The 22,395-nt window shown below is 42.4% G+C and overlaps 1 protein-coding gene across 3 annotated transcripts in view; it reads left to right on the top strand.

The window, feature by feature from the left end:
- The window catches only part of LOC118372994 (cyclin-dependent kinase 14), a 284,041-nt gene that overhangs the window by 35,338 nt on the left and 226,308 nt on the right, over nt 1-22,395 (top strand). Inside the window, exon 1 of one of the 3 annotated variants that reach the window (XR_008088002.1) lies at nt 2,735-2,920. The exons of the other annotated variants lie outside the window; for them this stretch is intronic. The gene's annotated coding sequence lies outside the window, so the exon portion shown is untranslated. Of the gene's footprint in view, nt 1-2,734; nt 2,921-22,395 lie in introns of those variants that run through there. 3 annotated transcript variants of the gene reach the window in all.

The following is a 22,395-nucleotide window of genomic DNA, read 5'->3' as shown; positions in this document are numbered from 1 at the left end:
GCGGGAGAGAGTGATTGAAGTGCGACCCAGGCCCTGGCCCTGTAACCTGAGAAACTCTACCCCTTTCTTCTCTCTCTCTACCTCTTTTCTCTCTCCCTCTTTCTTCGCTCTCTCTCTCTCTCTCTCTCTCTCTCTCTCTCTCTCTCTCTCTCTCTCTCTCTCTCTCTCTCTCTCTCTCTCTCTCTCAGCCCTGAAAGCCTGAAAACAAGGGAATATATACAGACAACACACGAGAGGGAGAGAGAGAGAGAGAGAGAGAGAGAGAGAGAGAGGTAGTGTGAGTGGATGGGAGGAAGGAAGTCATCTGTCAAGATGAGTTATGATGGATGGGAGGGAGTAATGATGATTGGAGGACTTGTAGGGTTGCTGTAGACTCCAGTGGATATCCAGATTGCTTTTCTCCTCTGGGAGCCCAGCTGTGTGAAGGGGGAGAGGAGAGCAGAGCAGAGAGGGATGGATAGCAGTAGTGGTGAATGTTGAAAGGCTCAAGAGCTTGCCGTGTCAGCGCGGATGGAGGGATGGAAAGGATGGATGACAGCAGAGAAAAGGACAGGCCAGAGGGCACTGCTACTGTGTTGCTCCCAGTCAGATGAATCTCTCTCTCTGGTCTATCAGCCCCCCGCTGTGTCTCTAGCCCCACTTCCTCTCACTTCCTCTCCCTTTAACCCCCATTTCATCATCATCATTACACAGGCCCTCAGCCATACCCCTTCTCTCTCTCTCTCTCCCTCTCCGCTGGTGGTCCTTCTGGTTCCCTGTGTGTGTGTGCGTGTGTGTGTGTGTGTGTGTGTGTGTGTGTGTGTGTGTGTGTGTGTGTGTGTGTGTGTGTGTGTGTGTGTGTGTGTGTGTGTGTGTGTGTGTGTGTGTGTGTGTGTGTGTGTGTGTGTGTGTGTGTGGCAGGCAGGGTGTCCTGTGTGACCTGAATAATACATGAGCCAGAGCCCTCTTGGATTCTCCACCCACGCACTAGCACCCTCCAACACTGCCAGCATGCCTCCCTCAGTGTGTGTGTGTGTGTGTGTGTGTGTGTGTGTGTGTGTCCATGCATGTTTCGAATAAAGCATATAGTTAGTTTAGGCAACTTATTGTTCCTGTCAGTGGATGTCTACATGTCTTGTAGGATATCCTCAGTTGTTATGTTGATATATGTACAATAACAGACAACCAGCTCGCTTGACCCCGATGTCAGCCGCACCAATATGTCAGAAGAAACACTGTTTGATTGACGATCGTAGTCAGCTTGCAGGCGCCCGGCCCTGTCACAAGGTGTTAGTTGCTAAGGAAAGCCCCACCGGCCAAACCCTCCCCTACCCCGGATGGCGCTGAACCAATTGTGCGCCGTCGTCCTATGGGGCTCCTGGTCACGGCCGGTTGTGGCACAGCCTGGGATGGAACCGCAGGCTGTGGTTGCGGTGCAGTGCTTTTGACCGCTGCGCCACCCAGGACCTCTTTTACCGATTTAATATTGTATTAGGATGCTAAGTGTTTCCTGAATTATATTCCATGATTGCCAGGGTAGAATGCCCATTTGTTAGCCTCGAGATACAACATTGTTCATGTGGATTTCACGCTTTTCTGCCTGTTATCAGGTTATGTTAATGAAGAGCCTCCACAACACAATGGACACACTCTGGTTCCTGTGGCAACACGTCAGTCAGGGTCATCCATGAGATGAAGAGAGAGAAAAAGATAGGTAGAGGAGGAGAAAGGGAGGGAGAGAACGAGAGAGAGGTAGAGAGCAAGTCTGATACTAAGAAAGCGAGAGAGTAATATTTCTCTCCCTCTGTGGTTTGTGGTTTGTGGTTTGTGGTGTGTTATGTAACAGGGTCATGATGTTGGCGTTTTCACAAATTGAGCCGTCACAGTGGAAGATAATAATTTGACCTCTATACCCTATCTGAATTACACACACACACACACACACACACACACACACACACACACACACACACACACACACACACACACACACACACACACACACACACACACACACACACACACACACACACACACACACACACACACACACACACACACACACACAAACCCCTACTTCCATATGAAAAATTGAAGAGACAATATCAGATGAATGTATACTGAATGCAATATGTTGTGAGAGCTAGGGAGAGAGGCTAAACCCTGACAGCACTTAAGGAGTGTCTCCCCATGCATCTCTCCTCTGTGATTGTTGTTGATGCTTCTCATCCAGGGCTAGATTAATGGATGCAGGCTGGCAGGCTGGCAGGCTGGCAGGGTAAGTGCTGCAGCCTAAGTGTATACTGTACTGTGCTATACAGAGAGAAGAGAGAGAGAGAGAGATAGAGGAGAGAAAGACACAATCGATAGAGTTTGATCCCTTCTCTCCCTTTTGCCAGCCCCAGCTCAGCCCCGACTCAGTGCATGCATGGGCTAACTCTACACTGCTACACTGCTACACTGCTACACTGCTATTGCTAATGCTGCAGACACTGCTGCTGCCATAGTCTGCTTCCTCAAACTCCACCGGCCGCACCATCTCTCATCGCTAAACGGGGGCAGCCGGTGCTCCAGGATCGCTGACATGGACACAGGAGAACCCCTCAGCCATCTGCTGCATCACAGCCCGTCTCTTAACGCACCTCTCGTCTCAAATCATAAAGCATTATCTCTCTCTGCTCAGCACCCGGGAGGATTGTGACGCGTCAGTCTGCCACTTCCCTCCCTCCAGTTTCACTCCCCCCTGTGTTGTCGTACAATCTCCTCGTTTCCAACCTGCCAGGGCTAGCGGGAGAGAGAGGGAGAGACAGAGCAAGGGATAGAGAGGGAGATGTTTTGAGTTTGTTAGCAGGGAAATGAGAGGAGAGTGATTGGTGTTAGTGGTGCGGTGTGTTCCGTCTGCTCTCCAGAGAATCCCAGGTGAGCTGTGTCCTGCTATAAGGTAAGAAGACAAACTGATTACTGATGATTTATCCTCCTCCCCAAACCCCTAGTTCCCATTCTCCCTTCATCTCTCTCTGCAGGTGTGTGTGTGTGTGTGTGTGTATGTGTGTATGTGTATGTGTGTGTGTGTGTGTGTGTGTGTGTGTGTGCGTGTGTGTGGCACTCAGCCGGAATAGTATTCCTCAGACACATCACACACATGCTGTACAGTACGTTAGATATGTTTACCATTTACCATCTTGGGCATGTAGAGAAATAGACGGGGTAGCAGCAGTGCTGTGTGTGGGTGCGTGTATGTGCATCTCTCTGTGTGCGTGTGTGTATGTGTGTGGACCATGATGAGCTCACGTGCTAGCTCCACGCAGGCCCACCTGAGACTATCTATGTGTGATAGTGATTAGGGAGGATGTGACGAGGTTATGTAGACGCAGGGGGGAGGGGTTGTGTGTGGAACACGGTGAGCTGACTCTGGAACTCTGGAAAGCCTCATCTGCAGTTTCTATACAGGTTCTTTACGTTGCATTCATTCAGCAAGCACAAACGAGAGCATCTTTAGACTTCTTTCTGCCTCTCTGTCTCTCGCCTCCTCCCTCCCTCCCCCCTTCCCTCCCTCCCTCAGTGCTAGAAGGTATGTTTCCATTGTTGTGCTGCGAGGTGCTGATGTTTACCCGTCTGAATGGCTACTCTGTAGCAGTGTTTGCAGCTCACATGTCACACCGAGCGATGCCACTCTCCCATCTGTGTTAACGCCTCACAGAACACTACTGAGGCTGAGAGGCTGTGCCTTGGGCTTTTCTGCAGGGCCATACGACACAACGTACATTCTTGTCTTTCTAGGGAGATGGGAGAAGAGAAATTAACAGGAACGCAGCCGCAGCCCTCCTCCAATGGCTCGATGGTTTAGCCTGGTTGAAGGGCAATAGATATAATAAATATACATTTCAAAAGTATCTATCACTGTTCAACCAGACTAAACCATTGAGCCATGGAGGGGTGCTGCTGCTTTTCTCTTCCCTCTTCTCCTTCGAAAGACCAGAAGAGAACAGGGACTGATTTCAGAAAGAGAATGATGAGGACAAAAAGGGAGGGAAAGCGACGAGGGAAATAAGAGAGGAGTGGATGAGAGAGTCAAGTGGTTAGGAGAGGGAGGAAGAGGGGGAAGAAGGCAGAGAGGCCTAAGGAGGAGTGACTGGTTCTACATGCTTAAAGAAAAGGGGATCCAAAAGGGTTCTTCGGCTGTCCCCATAGAACCCTCTTTAGTTTCAAGTAGAACCCTCTGTGGAAAGAGTTCTTCAGGAACCCATAATGGTTCTACCTGGAACCAAAAGGGTTCTACTTGCAACAAAAATAGTTCTACCTAGAACCAAAAAGTTTCTTCAAAGTGCCTCTATGCAGAGAGCCAAATGACCATTTTAGGATCCAGAGAGGACATTTCTTTCTAAGAGTGTAGGGCCTAAGTTGAAGTGGTGCTCTTTTGACAGTGAGTTATGAGGAGGCCATTGTCTGGGTTCAAACCTGAGCCCTTTACACTTCTGTAATGCACAAAGTCTCATCTGCTATGAAGCCAGATTTAGACTGTTTGATCTTCCAGATCAGGGGTAGGCAATGCTGTTGTTGGAGTGCCGCAGATACTGCAGGATTTTTCCTCCAACTAGGCACCACACTGAGCTCCTAAGTTAATTGATCAGTTCAGCGAATGCCTCAATTCAACCCACATGTCCTACCTGCAGCACTCCAGGACCAGGGTTACCTACCCCTGTTCCAGATATTGATCTATCATGTATGCTGCCCCTCCGCCTTACCCTTCCCGGTGGTATATGTGCATATCTTGTTAGTAATCTCTGTTCTGTTTAAGTTAGATCCATTTCTATAGAGCACAATGGTAGCCTCAGTACTATGATAATGATTCATCATATTGAGACTGTAGGCTCCATTGAAGTGATAAGCATTGATGGATTTATTATAAACACATTGAATTAATATGCATTTCTATGGTGCTAAGCTACTATGAGAGAGGAGAAGAGAAGGGTCACTTCAACCTGCTGTGATAAGTACTACAGCACTTATCTGTCAGGGGGCCGAAGCCTATGCATTCATTAATCTCTGATTCACGGCTACTTTCATAAAAGGAGGACAATATGTCTGAATCGTCATGGAGACAACTTTCTAATAGCTCAATAATTCACTCTCTATATTTTGTTATGCATATTTAGTTGTTCACACACAGCAGCTGTTGTAGTTGGAGTGGTATGTCTCGTAGTAAACGGGGATCATTTACTGTAGGAAGATCAACCACTGCGTCCAGTAGAAAAGCATGGAATGAACCATTATCGGATACAACTGCATAGGTATCATTGCATCACCGGACTACTGCTCCACTTGCTTTCAAATGCCCACTAAACCCACCGTACCTACTTCAAAGACCCACCCAATCCATCCCACCTTGTTCAAAGCCAACCTATCCTCACTTGCCCTTCAGAAGACTGTCTGTTTCTGGCTCTGCAGGACTAAAGCCAAGCCACTCTACAGAATGAGAAGACTCCCTCTAGATGGCCGGCCTCCCAGTCCCTCCCTCTCGTCTGGAGACAGACGTAAATCTATCTTATTATTCCTCTAACAATAATGTCTTCAGACAAGCCCAGCCTAGCCCAGTGTTGAAACACTTACAGTAGTGTCAGTAAGGCTGAACCTAAGACAACAGTCATTCTGCCCTGGACCAAAACCTGAACAGAGGCACATTCTGTCAGACACTACATCCAACACTTCAACACTCCTAAATAGAGGGGAGGTTTTAGTTGTGACGTGTTACGTCTAGTGGATTAGATGACCTTGTTCTACTTATTGATCCATTGTTGGTCTCCTCTCCTTGTTCTGGTTGGCTCTGAACAGTGAGATTTGAACTATAACTGAGCTGGGTTGCTGGCATTGGTCTAGAGTAGGGAGAGATATAATATAATAATATAATAATAATATAATATATATGAGATCCACACTGGAGTTTGTAAGTGTCAGAGTGATTGGTCTGAGTGACCCTGTGTGCTTCTGGCTCCTGAGGCTGGAAGTGCTGGGGAAGCCTGCCAATTTACTCATTAATATGTCAGAGTTTTTATCCTCCATCTTCATCCAAATCAGAGCCAAGTTCTCTCAGAACTAATCAGAGGGAGGAGGTGGAGGTGAGGCCTGGGCCTCTGGTCGGCTGGCTGGATGGTTAGCTGACTGACTGGCTGAATGTCTGGCTCTAGATGGACAAAGGGTTGTATAACTCACGCAACCTATAGATAGATACCTGTGGGAGGGATGGATGGATGGAAGCATTGAGGGGCAGAGGGATTGAGGAACAGAGGTATAGACAGATGGAGGAATGTAGGGTGGAAAAACAGAGGGATTAAGGCATGGACAGAGTTCTGTTTTTGTGGACAGCTGTAAAGAGTCTGGTTTGCTCTATTTGAATTTGTGTTTTATTCTAGTCAGGCTTATTAACCAATGATTTATACACTAGATGTCAGATGGGGGTACTGTGTTGAAGCCATCGTGCCTCCATCTTGGCACTCCCTCACTGTTGTAAAAAGTATTTTGGAAGTTATAGAAATACGTTTTTTAATGTCTACATTTGTTTTTGTCACATTTATTCTGTTACAGACACCTTAATAAATACATATAATACTTCAATACATGTAATTTAGTCCTTGAAACATTTAATTGAAATACTGTAGAATTCCATTAATTCCTATGGAGGAATGCTCCTACCTGGGTGTGCCAATATGGCCGACCGGTGGCTTCAAAGCCTCTCAATGGCCAATACATAGCAATCGGCAATCCAGGGTTTATATACATCATTCTTATCAACCCAGCTGTGGCATAGATACTGTAGCTTAGTGGATTGCGAAAAAATTTGAAAATCACCTACCTTTCCCAAAGCCTAATCCAATGCCCAGTCTTACTGTATCTGAACCTCTTTTCCCCATCACTAACTCTAGCCCAGCATCATCTTGTATCTCTATAGAGGGCTACATCTACTTTCCTCTCTGGGAGATGGTTTTAAACCACAGCAACATCTTCTATTCCAATAACTCAACAGTGCTATGATCAGTTTCTAGCAAAACCCATTTGACATAAATACCTTATTGTGAATAATAAACCCAATATATACATTAATTGTAACAAACACAGCTCCTCAGGCTATGATCAGTCACTGTGATGTCATGAACACAGCTCCTCTGGCTATGATCAGTCATTGTTATGTCATGAACACAGCTCCTCTGGCTATGATCAGTCACTGTGATGTAACTAACACAGCTCCTCTGGCTATGATCAGTCACTGTGATGTAACAAACACAGCTCCTCTGGCTATGATCAGTCACTGTGATGTAACAAACACAGCTCCTCTGGCTATGATCAGTCACTGTGATGTCATGAACACAGCTCCTCTGGCTATGATCAGTCACTGTGATGTAACAAACACAGCTCCTCTGGCTATGATCAGTCACTGTGATGTAACGAACACAGCTCCTCTGGCTATGATCAGTCACTGTGATGTAACAAACACAGCTCCTCTGGCTATGATCAGTCACTGTGATGTAACTAACACAGCTCCTCTGGCTATGATCAGTCACTGTGATGTCCTCTGGCTACAGTCAATGTAACAACACAGCTCCTCTGGCTATGATCAGTCACTGTTATGTAACTAACACAGCTCCTCTGGCTATGATCAGTCACTGTGATGTAACGAACACAGCTCCTCTGGCTATGATCAGTCACTGTGATGTAACTAACACAGCTCCTCTGGCTATGATCAGTCACTGTGATGTAACTAACACAGCTCCTCTGGCTATGATCAGTCACTGTGATGTAACGAACACAGCTCCTCTGGCTATGATCAGTCACTGTGATGTAACAAACACAGCTCCTCTGGCTATGATCAGTCACTGTGATGTAACGAACACAGCTCCTCTGGCTATGATCAGTCACTGTGATGTAACAAACACAGCTCCTCTGGCTATGATCAGTCACTGTGATGTAACTAACACAGCTCCTCTGGCTATGATCAGTCACTGTGATGTAACGAACACAGCTCCTCTGGCTATGATCAGTCACTGTGATGTAACGAACACAGCTCCTCTGGCTATGAGCAGTCACTGTGATGTAACTAACACAGCTCCTCTGGCTATGATCAGTCACTGTGATGTAACGAACACAGCTCCTCTGGCTATGATCAGTCACTGTGATGTAACTAACACAGCTCCTCTGGCTATGATCAGTCACTGTGATGTAACTAACACAGCTCCTCTGGCTATGATCAGTCACTGTGATGTAACTAACACAGCTCTTCTGGCTATGATCAGTCACTGTGATGTAACTAACACAGCTCTTCTGGCTATGGGCAGTCACTGTTATGTGTGCTGCAGTGCTGCAGTGTTGTGTTGTTTTCTGAGACATGGTTTGTGTTATTTTCCAGAGGGTGTGTTTATCTCATGGCACTGCGTCTCTAATGATGGCCACAGATCTGGGACAATGAATGAAGGAGTGGTCCGTCTGCTCGGCTGTCTGAATACAACCATTGATGTTAGTTAATTAGGAGTTGGTTGGGAAGTGAAACTCATCTCACTAAATATCTGTAGGCTTAGATTATAAGTAGGGAAACTCTCTCAATAAATACCTGAAGGCTGACATTGTAACATTATAATATGGTATAAGAGCTGTATTATATAATATAGGGCCAGAGCTAAACAGAGCAAAACATTTCAATTTTTATTATGTTGAACTATTATTAAGTTACCACAAAGTGCCACTTACATCAAGTTCAGGAAGTGCCTCTTTATCATTTACAGTAATTTCAGGAAGTGCCTCTTTACCACTTACAGTAATTTCTTAATGACAAGTAAATACAAAGCATCTCTGGTCTTTCCACTGCTGTATCTGAGACAGTGGCCCATAGCAATGGCAGGCAGAGTGTATCCTGATCCACCTCTGACAGCCCGTCTGACCTCATTGGGAAGTGGGAATGAATGTCACACCTTCCTACATCCTTCCTTCCTCATGCAGCCCATCACCCATTGATCTCTCGCTCTCCTGATCTCCTGGCCTCCTTTAGAACCGCCCTCTCTCCATCCCCACACCGCTCTATAATAGGCCCTACAGATATATACAAGCAGTGCCTTGAGGAGGTGGAGAAGACCGAGTGGGGTGTCACATCACAAAGAGAGATGCGAGAGCGAGAAAGAGAGAGAGAGACTGACTTCAAAGGATTGACCTAGTTAGTGTCAGATGTGTGCATCACACACATCATTCATTTACCATTCAGGAACACTGACAACAATAGCAACAAGCTCTAAATAGTGACGGAGAGAGGGTAAGGTGTTTTTTCCACTCTTTCTCCTATCCCCTCGCAGCGTCTCTGGCTACCATATTGGCCCTTTGTCTCTCTCCGTGTGAAAAGGAAATGCACCTTTACACTGTGCACCTTTACACAACCTCTGTTGTCTCTGGTCTGTCTGACTGGGTAAGTATTACAGATAATAGGATAAGTAGTGATGGTGGGAGGGAGGTTGCCAGATGCCTTACCTTTGACCTCCCCTTAGCACTACCGTACATCCTCTAATACAGTCTTCCCCAGATCTCCACTGTACATCTTCTAATATTCTCCTCAACCAAGATTTCATTGTGTAACTGAACTACTACTGTACATTCTCTAATAATCTATCTAGCTCATATTGTATTGTAACTAAACCATTACTGTACATTCTCTAATAATCTATCTAGCTAATATTGTAGTGTAACTGAACCATTACCGTACATTCTCTAATAATCTATCTAGCTCATATTGTATTTTAACTAAACCACTACTGTACATTCTCTAATAATCTATCTAGCTAATATTGTGATGTAGTATAACTGAACCATTACATGAACACAGCTCTAATAATCTATCTAGCTCACTTGTATTGTAACAAACCACTAGCTCCTTCTCTAATAATCTATCTAGCTCATATTGTATTTGAACTAAACCACTACTGTACATTCTCTAATAATCTATCTAGCTAATATTGTAGTATAACAGAACCATTACCAGTCACATTCTCTAATAATCTATCTAGCAGTCATATTGTATTTTAACTAAACCACTACAGTACATTCTCTAATAATCTATCTAGCTCATATTGTATTTAACTAAACCAGCTACTGTGGCATTCTCTAATAATCTATCTAGCTAATATTGTAGTATAACTGTGATGAACCACAGCTACCTGGCTACATTCTCTAATAATCTATCTAGCTCATATTGTATTTTAACTAAACCACTACTGTACATTCTCTAATAATCTATCTAGTGTTGTATTGTAACTGAACCATTACTGTACATTCTCATAATTTGTAGTTATTTTAGAGGGTGTAATCTAATGGCACCACTACTGTACATTCTCTAATAATCTATCTAGCTAATATTGTATTGTAATTAATCCACTAAGTAAACATTCTCTAAATATCTATCTAGCTCATATTGTAGTGTAACTGAACCACTACCGTAACATTCTGTATGGTGAGTTAATTTAATTACTATCAAATGAGGAACTAGACAAACGTGCCATCACACAAGTCAGAGTTATTTATCATTTAAAATTTCGGAATCTTTATTGACGTATTAATGACAGGTAAATACAAAGCAGGTCAATGCTGTACAACAAAGACATATAAAGTGAATCGATTGACAGCTCTACGATAATGATGGCTGGTTGACACCTTCCTAATCACCTTCTCAGATGCTTAGTTGAGAGCCTCCTGATCTCCTGGCAAAACCGTACAAACCGTCTTTTATAGCCAAGATACACCCCTTTCTGTCTCACATCACAAAGAACAACAGATGTATGGAATGGGTCAAAGGTTAAGATTTGTATGAAATATTATTATTCAAACACAGCAGACAGTATCTGCTATAAAAGGTGTTTTCTTTTCTGTATCCCCTCCAGGGTCTGGCCCATATTGGCCCTTTGTCTCTCTCCCTGGTACCATATAGTGCACAGAAACATTAACTCATGCTCTGGAATGTGGTATCCCCAAAGACATAAGTAAAGGATGAGGTTCCAGATGCCTTATTCTGACCTCCCCTTAGCACTAAAGTACATCCTCTAATACAGTCTTCCCCAATCTCCACTGTATCTTCTAATATGCATCCTCAAACAAGATTTCATTTGTATGAACTAAAACTGTACATTCTCTAATAATCTATCTAGCTCATATTGTATTGTAACTAAACCATTACTGTACATTCTCTAATAATCTATCTAGCTAATATTGTAGTGTAACTGAACCATTACCGTACATTCTCTAATAATCTATCTAGCTCATATTGTATTTTAACTAAACCACTACAGTACATTCTCTAATAATCTATCTAGCTCATATTGTATTTGAACTAAACCACTACTGTACATTCTCTAATAATCTATCTAGCTAATATTGTAGTATAACTGAACCATTACCGTACATTCTCTAATAATCTATCTAGCTCATATTGTATTTTAACTAAACCACTACAGTACATTCTCTAATAATCTATCTAGCTCATATTGTATTTGAACTAAACCACTACTGTACATTCTCTAATAATCTATCTAGCTAATATTGTAGTATAACTGAACCATTACCGTACATTCTCTAATAATCTATCTAGCTCATATTGTATTTTAACTAAACCACTACTGTACATTCTCTAATAATCTATCTAGCTCATATTGTATTTTAACTAAACCACTACTGTACATTCTCTAATAATCTATCTAGCTAATATTGTATTGTAACTAAACCACTACCGTACATTCTCTAATAATCTATCTAGCTCATATTGTAGTGTAACTGAACCACTACTGTACATTCTCTAATAATCTATCTAGCTCATATTGTATTGTTAATAAACCACTACTGTCTTCTGTAATAATCTATCTAGCTTTCGTATTGTTTGTAATTAATCCACAGGGTGTGACATTCTTGTTTTCTTCTAGCTCATATTGGGGTTTTGTGGTTACTACCGTACATTGCGGCTGTGGTGGTTAGTGGGGTGTTGTAGGGGTGTTGTATGAGCTTGGCTGCCTGAGGCGGTTCTCAATCAGAGTCAGGTGATTCTTAAACGTTGTCTCTGATTGGGAACCAACAAAGACATTAAAGGTAGCCTGGGTTTCTACTTTGATTTCGTGGCTGATTGTTCCTGATGCTTAGTTGAGAGTAGTGTTACACCAGATAGGCTGATACACCCCTTTCTGATTTCACGTTCCATTTGTTGTTTTGTATTTTGTATAAAGTTATTTCATGTATCGCAGACAGTATCTTCATTAAAGATCAGGGTCTGAGTAACCACCACGCTGCCTTTCGGAACCGAAACATTAACTTGCTTGTGATCCCCAAAGACATCGAAATCTTCCAGTTATCCTCAGTATAACTAAACCACTGACTGTACATTTTCTTAATAATCTATCTTGCTCATATTGTATTATAACTGAACCACTACTGTACATTTCTCTAATAATCTATCTAGCTCATATTGTAGTGTAACTGAACCATTACTGTACATTCTCTAATAATCTATCTAGCTCATATTGTATTGTAACTAAACCACTACCGTACATTCTCTAATAATCTATCTAGCTCATATTGTAGTGTAACTGAACCATTACTGTACATTCTCTAATAATCTATCTAGCTCATATTGTAGTATAACTGAACCATTACCGTACATTCTCTAATAATCTATCTAGCTCATATTGTATTTTAACTAAACCATTACCGTACATTCTCTAATAATCTATCTAGCTCATATTGTAGTGTAACTGAACCATTACTGTACATTCTCTAATAATCTATCTAGCTCATATTGTATTGTTGTCACGCCTTGGTCTTAGTGTTTTGTGTTTTCGTTGATTGTTTGGTCAGGCCATTGTGACATTTTGTAATAATCTATCTAGCTCATATTGTATTGTAACTGAACCATTACTGTACATTCTCAATCAGAGTCTGATTCCCGTAGCTCTGATTGTAGGAACCATTATTTAGGTAGCCTGGGTTTAATAATCTATCTAGTATTTCGTCTGTTCCTCTAGCTCATTTGTTGTTTTGTATTTTGTAACCATTACTGATCCTTCATTAAAGATCATGAGTAACCACCACGCTGCATTTCGGTCCGACTTTCTTTCGACAAACGAAGAACGTCGTTACAATTGTAACTAAACCACTACTGTACATTTTCTAATAATCTATCTTGCTCATATTGTAGTGTAACTGAACCATTACCGTACATTCTCTAATAATCTATCTAGCTCATATTGTAGTATAACTGAACCACTACTGTACATTCTCTAATAATCTATCTAGCTCATATTGTATTGTAACTAAACCACTACCGTACATTCTCTAATAATCTTTCTAGCTCATATTGTAGTATAACTGAACCATTACTGTACATTCTCTAATAATCTGTCGAGCTCATATTGTAGTATAACTGAACCATTACCGTACATTCTCTAATAATCTATCTAGCTCATATTGTATTGTAACTAAACCACTACCGTACATTCTCTAATAATCTTCTAGCTCATATTGTAGTGTAACTGAACCATTACCGTACATTCTCTAATAATCTATCTAGCTCATATTGTATTGTAACTGAACCATTACTGTACATTCTCTAATAATCTATCTAGCTCATATTGTATTGTAACTGAACCATTACTGTACATTCTCTAATAATCTATCTAGCTCATATTGTATTGTAACTGAACCATTACTGTACATTCTCTAATAATCTATCTTGCTCATATTGTATTGTAACTGAACCATTACTGTACATTCTCTAATAATCTATCTAGCTCATATTGTATTTTAACTAAACCATTACCGTACATTCTCTAATAATCTATCTAGCTCATATTGTATTGTAACTGAACCATTACTGTACATTCTCTAATAATCTATCTAGCTCATATTGTATTGTAACTGAACCATTACTGTACATTCTCTAATAATCTATCTAGCTCATATTGTAGTGTAACTGAACCATTACTGTACATTCTCTAATAATCTATCTAGCTCATATTGTAGTGTAACTGAACCATTACTGTACATTCTCTAATAATCTATCTAGCTCATATTGTATTGTAACTGAACCATTACTGTACATTCTCTAATAATCTATCTAGCTCATATTGTAGTGTAACTGAACCATTACTGTACATTCTCTAATAATCTATCTAGCTCATATTGTATTGTAACTGAACCATTACTGTACATTCTCTAATAATCTATCTAGCTCATATTGTAGTGTAACTGAACCATTACTGTACATTCTCTAATAAGCTATCTAGCTCATATTGTAGTGTAACTGAACCATTACTGTACATTCTCTAATAATCTATCTAGCTCATATTGTATTGTAACTGAACCATTACTGTACATTCTCTAATAATCTATCTAGCTCATATTGTAGTGTAACTGAACCATTACTGTACATTCTCTAATAATCTATCTAGCTCATATTGTATTGTAACTGAACCATTACCGTACATTCTCTAATAATCTATCTAGCTCATATTGTAGTGTAACTGAACCATTACTGTACATTCTCTAATAATCTATCTAGCTCATATTGTATTGTAACTAAACCACTTCCGTACATTCTCTAATAATCTATCTAGCTCATATTGTATTGTAACTAAACCACTTCCGTACATTCTCTAATAATCTATCTAGCTCATATTGTAGTATAACTGAACCATTATCGTACATTCTCTAATAATCTATCTAGCTCATATTGTAGTATAACTGAACCACTACCGTACATTCTCTAATAATCTATCTAGCTCATATTGTAGTGTAACTGAACCATTACCGTACATTCTCTAATAATCTATCTAGCTCATATTGTAGTATAACTGAACCATTATCGTACATTCTCTAATAATCAATCTAGCTCATATTGTAGTGTAACTGAACCACATTATCTAATAATGTATATATCACATATTGTATTGTAACTAAACCACTACCGTACATTCTCTAATAATCTTGCAGCTCATATATCATAGTGAGACTGTACTATTTGGGTTAGGGTGACAGAGACTAATTCAGGGTGTCATACTAGGTAAACTACAGACAGTATGCTATATGATATACTATGATATAATGATAGCATGCAAAAATATTTGTTTGCACATGTCACAACCATAGACGCTGATTGTGTGTGTGTCTGCCAGCCAGTCTGTTCTCTCCACAGAGTCCAGAGAGGCTCATAGAGTCTTGCTCTGGCATTTTTGGGAGGTCAGGAAGGGAAGTGGGATGTGGGCTGGGGAATGGGAGGAACTGGTAGAGAGAGGATGTAATGCAGTAAGTATGCGTGTGTGCGTGTGCGTGCGCGTGCGTGTGCGTGCGCACGTGCATTTACACAAGCATCTGATATAAGGTCTTGTACATTGCTGTTGATGTTATTTTTGCATTAATTACTGTTAAAATGTTTTGTTTGGGACATATGGGTTATGTCGCTGTGTTGTTGTCGAGATTTACTCTGCATGCATTAGTGCATTAGTGTTGCACTGTATACCAATACGTATGTACTTTTTCCAAGACTAGAACATGTAAAATGCTTTGGTACTAGTTTCGGTACTTCTGTCAAATGTGTCTCAAGGATCAAGCCTGTCTATCAGCGCAGTCAACCCCCCCCACACACACTCATGCTGCACAGATGTTAACATAAAGTAATATGACACAGCATGTAGACATTTTAAAACTGTTAATTACTGTTCGTAAAACAATGTCTATACAGGCTAGAACACTTTACAATGCAAGAAGATACGGGTAGCTTCCAGCTTTAGGCTAACTTTCCTTTCTAGCTGACTGACAGCTAAAGGGGCTCCCGAGTGGTGCAGTGGTCTAATGCACCAAAAACGTTATTAATTCACTTGTTCGGTCTCTCTCTCACCTCGCTTCTAAAGATATATTGCCTCAGTGAACTGACTGTGGTCTGATGGTCCGCCTTGCCTCGTGAATGATGTCATTACTTGTTAAAGAGACAGCTGACATTTTTATAAAATAAGCTTCTTCCATGCAAATGTTGTTGATCAATACAACAAATAAGTCCCAAATGGAAGGGATACAGATTGTTTGATATCTGTAGCCCCATGAAATCAGCCCCAAAAAAGCTAAATAACTCAATGCATGTGCACACTCCTATTGAATATGCATTTACCTTTATTTTGGATAGGCCTAGGCTACATTTTGATTTACCTCGTTTATCAATAGAGATGTACCATTCAAGTAAATGATTACCATAATGGTGTTATGTAGTTAGGTTGATAAAATCAAAGTCAAATTGATTGTTTAATTTATTCTCTGGTGACGTAAAAAATTCAAATCATGATGTTGAACTCAAAAGATACCCAATGATTGAACAGAGCAGTAGCTGAGTTCATCTGTCTGGATGAAGTGCCATTCTGTGACTTTGGCTAATATGCTGTCTTGTTTTGCTGTGGTATCATTTTGGTATTGAGTATCTTGATGGTATTGAGTATCTTGATGGTATTGAGTATCTTGATGGTATTGAGTGTCTTGAAGGTATTGAGTATTGTGATACTAAATGTAGTATTATCTAAAATAAGGACACACGACAACGAGGTTCTAGCTCCAGCATGTTTACTAACCTAACCCTCGCATGTCATACCTATGTACGAATACCCCCAAGGGACATCCTACTACATCTTCCCCTCTCCAATGAAGAAGAACTCAACATGCATAACCACTGAAGCATAACTGAAATGCAATTTGGAAACCAGTATTATTCTCTAACATGCTACTTCACATCCTGAAACAGTATGAAAGCATTAAATCACACAGTATGAACATTAACTAGGTACAGTCTCTTTTTGCTGGGTATGGTCCCCAACAGTATGTTTTCTCTTCACGTAACAATCTTTCAGCCACTCTGGTGGCTTCACATCCCTTTTTGGGCGAGCTTGTGGCTCTGTGAGCATTCCCCCTCCTTCACCCTCTTTTTGTGCATTTTCTGTGGCCTCGGTCTGTGTGGCTGGTAGATCTGGAAGAGCTCTGAGGTGTGTTTTGTTCCTTCATACCTCTTCTGAGCCTGTGTCCACCACATAGGAGCGTGGGGCATCCGCTTTCCTCAGCACTATTGCTGGTGTCTTTGAGTTTGTAATCCACACATGTTGACCTTCGGCCAGCTTTGGCCTCTCCGTAGCACTGTATCTAAAGTCTACAGTTTGCATTTGTTTCAGCCGTTTGCCCCGGGGTTTAAGCTGAGCCGACGAGACAGGCAATGGGGAACGCAGCCTCCTGCCCATCAGGAACTCGGCAGGCGACGGCCCACGATGCAGTGGTGTAACTCTGTAAGCTAACAGAGCCCTGTATGGATCCTTGTTCTTTTTTAGCATTCCACAACTCTCTCTGCCTCACCATTACTCTGTGCATGGAGGCTACTGGTCACATGTGTGAAGTCATATTCTGCGGCAAAACCAGAAAAGGAGATCGCAGAGAACTGGGGAGCGTTATCTGTAACCAGGACCTCAGCGACCCCTTGCCTGGAAAAATTACTTTAATCTATTGATAACTCCAGCTGATGTGGTTATGGGTGTCTTTGCTATTTCAATGTATCTTCAATCGTAATCTACCACTAGCAGATAAGCGTAATTTTGGCAGCTCTGTTGCCGTCATTGGCTCCGGGTGACAAGGTTGACATTTTGTACAGACCTCACACTGGGCCACCAGCTTGACAATCTGAGTACTCTGACCAAGCCACCATACTGACTATTGAGCCCTCAGTCTGCATTTGGTTATCCCCATGTGTCCCTCATGCACTCTGTCTAGCATTCCTGGTTGTAGAATCTCTGGGATAACTCTCCGTTGTCCTTTCAGGAGAAGGTCTCCATTACAGTGGAAGTCACTTTGGTGCACCCAAAAGGGCTTCAGCAGCTGAGGCAGTTCCTCCTGCCTGGGCCATCCCTTTTTGCATCTGTCGGCAGATGGGGTCTCGTTGTTGCCCCTCTGCAATCTGCTGCAGTTTGGTCTGAAATGCTCCTCTAGACAATGCTCCTCCTCTGATAATGGACGTTTAATTGGGGCCCTGGAGAGTGCATCTGCTGTGATCTGTGGCTTCCTTGGCACATACACCATCTTGTAGGTGAACCACAATAATCTGAGGCGGAAGCGCAGAACTCTGGGAGGCAAGTCGTCCAGTGCTTTTGTCCCTAACAGAGCCAACAGTGGTTTGTGGTCAGTCTCTGCTGTAAACTGCAGGCCAATAAGGTATTGGCTGAGCCTTTCACATGCCCATGTGATAGCAAACGCCTCCTTCTCCACTTGTGCATACCTTTGCTCTGTGTCGGATAAGCTTCAGGAGATGTATGCTATTGGACGTCACTCTATGTTGTCCTGTGTCTGTGTGAGGACCACCCTAGCCCAAAGGATGATGCATCTGCTGATACCTTTGTCTTAGCGTGGGGACGGTACTGGGCCTGCACTCTCTGTGAGGCCAGGTCTCCTTTGATTTTGTCAAACGTCACCTGTTGCACGTGACCCCATGACCAGTCATTCTCTTTGGCTAGTAAGTCTCTCAGGGGTTTGGTTGTATCTGAGAACTGTGGGAGGAACCTACATATAGTGGCCATGCCTAAGAAGGTCCTGGCTTCAGCCACATTCTGGGGTATGGGCATATCTGTGATGGCGCTGATCTTCTCCGGGTCTCGCTCTATTCCAGCTGCACTGATTGTGTGTCCCAAGAACAATACCTCTGACTGTGCAGAAGTGCATTTTTCATTGAGTGTCAGGCCAGTCTCCTGGAGTCGGGTCAGAACTGCTGTGAGCCTTACATCATGTTCTGCTCTGTCCCTTCCGCACACAAGCACATTTTCCGTTTGGACTATGACGCCACTCAGCCCATCCAACAGCTGGGACATGCGTCTTTGGAAATGCTCACGACCGGAAGCGATTCCAAATGGCAAAACTTTAAAACAGTAACGGCCAAACGGTGTTATAAACGTTGTGAGTGCCCTACTCTGTGATGACAGCGGTATCTGCCAGAAACCTGAGCGGGCATCCAGCTTAGTGAAGACAAGTGAGCCATCCAACTGAGCCAGTGACTGCTCCACTGATGGTAAGATGTGTCTCTCTCTGCAGAGTGCCTCATTCAAGTCAGTCATGTCCACACAGATCCTTATGTCCCCATTGGCTTTTGGGACCACCACCATCCCTGCACACCAGTCTGTGGGACTCTCTATTTTAGACATCGCCCCAATTTCTTCCATCCTCTCCAACTCTTCCTTTACTCTGGCCAATAAAGGGATAGGTACCCGGCGGGGGGTGGTAAGGGCATAGGGGACAGCATCCTCTTTCAGCTGATTTTTGTGGTCACCTTCTATCCTTCCTATACCAGAAAACACTTTTGGGAATTTATTTTTGAAAAGCTCACCTGGGTCCTCCATTTCGCTCACTCTTTCAATGAGTTGCAATGCTTCAATTGCTGGCAGCCCCAGCAACGGTCTGGCCAGAGAGTCAATGACGAAGACAGGCTGGAGGGCACTTTTGTCTTTACTCTCCAGTCTAATCACCAACTGCCCTACCACTGGTAATATCTTATTACTGGGCCCGTACAGTTTTTTGTTTGTAAAGAGCAAAGGGCCATCTCTGCTATAGATACAGCCTGTACAGCCTAGTTGGGATAGCTGTCACCAGTGTCTAGTTTGACACAACCTCCCCATTGAGTTTAATGTCTGAATGCCAGCCAGTATTGTTTTCCTTTACTTCTCCCAGAAAGATGCTGTCCTGCTGTACCTCCTCTGAAACCTCATGCATTTGCTTTAATTGACAGCCAGCTGAAAAGTGTCCTCTCCTGTGACAGTTCCTGCATTCCAAATCCTTTGCTGGGCAATCTTTCCATCTGTGGAAAGGGGATTTCCCACATTTGCGACAAACACTTGAACTAGCTACTGTTGCTGTCTGTGATTGTTTTCTCCACGTCTGTCTCTGTTCTGTGTTCCCCTCCGTTTTTTTTAGTTCGGAATGAAAATGCATGTATTTCCTCACTCTCTTCGCTCTTCAAGGAGCTGCTGTCGCGCAGCATCGTCTGCTGTCTTTTTACTGTCTCACTCTGCCTAACCTGGTTTACAGCTTTGGACAAGGTAAGCCGGGAATCCAACTGTAACTTTTCAGAAAGTGATATATTTCTTATTCCCACTACAATCTGATCTCGGATCAGCTCTTCCCTGAGCGTACCAAACTGACAATATAGTTTGTGAACAGCTGTGCTAAAACTGTCGGTGGTTTCACCCTTCTCCTATTTGCGCATATTTAACCTAGCTCTCTCAAATATAATGTTGTCTCCCTACAAAATGCGTTTCAAAACAGTCTTTAACTTCTTGCGTCGAGCGATCCCGTATCCGGGAGCGTAATCATAGCCTCAAGCTCATTAGCATAACGCAACGTTAACTATTCATGAAAATCGCAAATTAAATGAAATAAATATTTTGGCTCACAAGCTTAGCCTTTTGTTAACAACACTGTCATCTCAGATTTTCAAAATATGCTTTTCAACCATAGCTACACAAGCATTTGTGTAAGAGTATTGATAGCTAGCATAGCATTAAGCCTAGCATTCAGCAGGCAACATTTTCACAAAAACAAGAAAAGCATTCAAATAAAATCATTTACCTTTGAAGAACTTCGTATGTTTTCAATGAGGAGACTCTCAGTTAGATAGCAAATGTCCAGGTTTTCCAAAAATATTATTTGTGTAGGAGAAATCGCTCTGTTTTGTTCATCACGTTTGGCTAAGAAAGAAAAACTAAAATTCAGTCATTACAACGCCGAACGTTTTTCCAAATTAACTCCATAATATCGACAGAAACATGGCAAACTTTGTTTAGAATCAATCCTCAAGGTGTTTTTCACATATCTATTCGATGATAAGTCATTTGTGGCAGTTGGGTTTCTCCTCTGAAGCAAATGGAAAAATGCACGCAGCTGGAGATTACACAATAATTGCAACGGAGGACACCAAGCGAGCACCTGGTAAATGTAGTCTCTTATGGTCAATCTTCCAATGATATGCCTACAAATACGTCACAATGCTGCAGACACCTTGGGGAACCGACAGAAAGTGTAGGCTCATTCCTTGCGCAATCACAGCCATATAAGGAGACATTGGAACACAGCGCCTCCAAAATCTGGGGCATTTCCTGTTTGAAATTTCATCTTGGTTTTGCCTGTAGCATCAGTTCTGTGGCACTCACAGATAATATCTTTGCAGTTTTGGAAACGTCAGAGTGTTTTCTTTCCAAAGCTGTCAATTACATGCATAATCGAGCATCTTTTCGTGACAAAGTATCTTGTTTAAAACGGGAACGTTTTTTTATCCAAAAATTAAAAGAGCGCCCCCTATATCGAAGAAGTTAACAGCACTGTAGTTAAGTTTCTCTTCCTCAGTCAACGTTGAAGCATTTAATATATCCTCGGCTTCATCACCCATAGAGTAGATCAGTGTATTAACTTGAAATGCCTCATTTTTCACGTTTAAGCCTGATGCTACTCTGTACCTTTCAAAGCGCCTGATCCATTTAGGCCAGTCTTGAATGTCCATACAAACAAAATTCTCTAGGGGACTAATGCGGAATCCATCAGCACTAGCCACTGGCTTGTCCGTGTTTGCGCCAGAGCCCGTGGAGTCACAAACCCTGAAATCCCTTCACTTTCTTCCTATTGCAACATGTTGCTTAACAGTAACTTAGTCCTTTCTCGTTAGCTAGCAAAATAATGATATGCGCTGTTTAATCTCCATCACTGTGCCCTCCCTGCTTTGAAACAGCCTGAATGTATGATTTACTTGGTACGTCCTTCACATTTATGTGATTATTAAAACCACTTCTGACACCATGTAGTATTATCTAAAATAAGGACGCACGACAACGAGGTTCTAGCTCCAGCATGTTTACTAACCTAACCCTCGCATGTCATACCTAGGTACGGATACCCCCAAGGGACATCCTTCTACACTAAAAATTATGATTTGGTTTTGTTTGTTCCCTGTCAGAAGCCCAACTGTGTAACGTGACTAATCCTAACCTGGGTGAGAGAGCTACACCGCTCTGAGAGCTGCAAGGTGACTCTTCTGCAGCCTGGTCATTGTATATATGTAGTGATTAGAATAGCAGCTTGTTGGGGAGTCCAGTACTAAATATTTAATCTGAATGGTAGGCTGTGGCACAACACGACACGCTGCCTGGTCCTTTTTTGCCCAGGGAACAAACACACTCTTTGGCGGCTGTGGAGTAGCCGGTAGGTTGCATTGTGTTTAGAGGAAATGCGTGTGTATGTGTGTGTTTGTGTGCGCATATGTGCACTTGTGTGAATGTGAGTGTGTGTGTACGCACAGCAGCAATAGGGTGTGAAAGAGGCAGCAGCAGAAACAGAGTAGTATGGTTGCTGTGTTTT

Source organism: Oncorhynchus keta, chromosome 31 (genome assembly GCF_023373465.1).
Source record: "Oncorhynchus keta strain PuntledgeMale-10-30-2019 chromosome 31, Oket_V2, whole genome shotgun sequence".
NCBI classification, from domain to species: domain Eukaryota; kingdom Metazoa; phylum Chordata; class Actinopteri; order Salmoniformes; family Salmonidae; genus Oncorhynchus; species Oncorhynchus keta.
The sequence above is the reverse complement of the archived record's forward strand: the minus strand, read 5'-3'. Positions and strand labels throughout refer to the sequence as shown.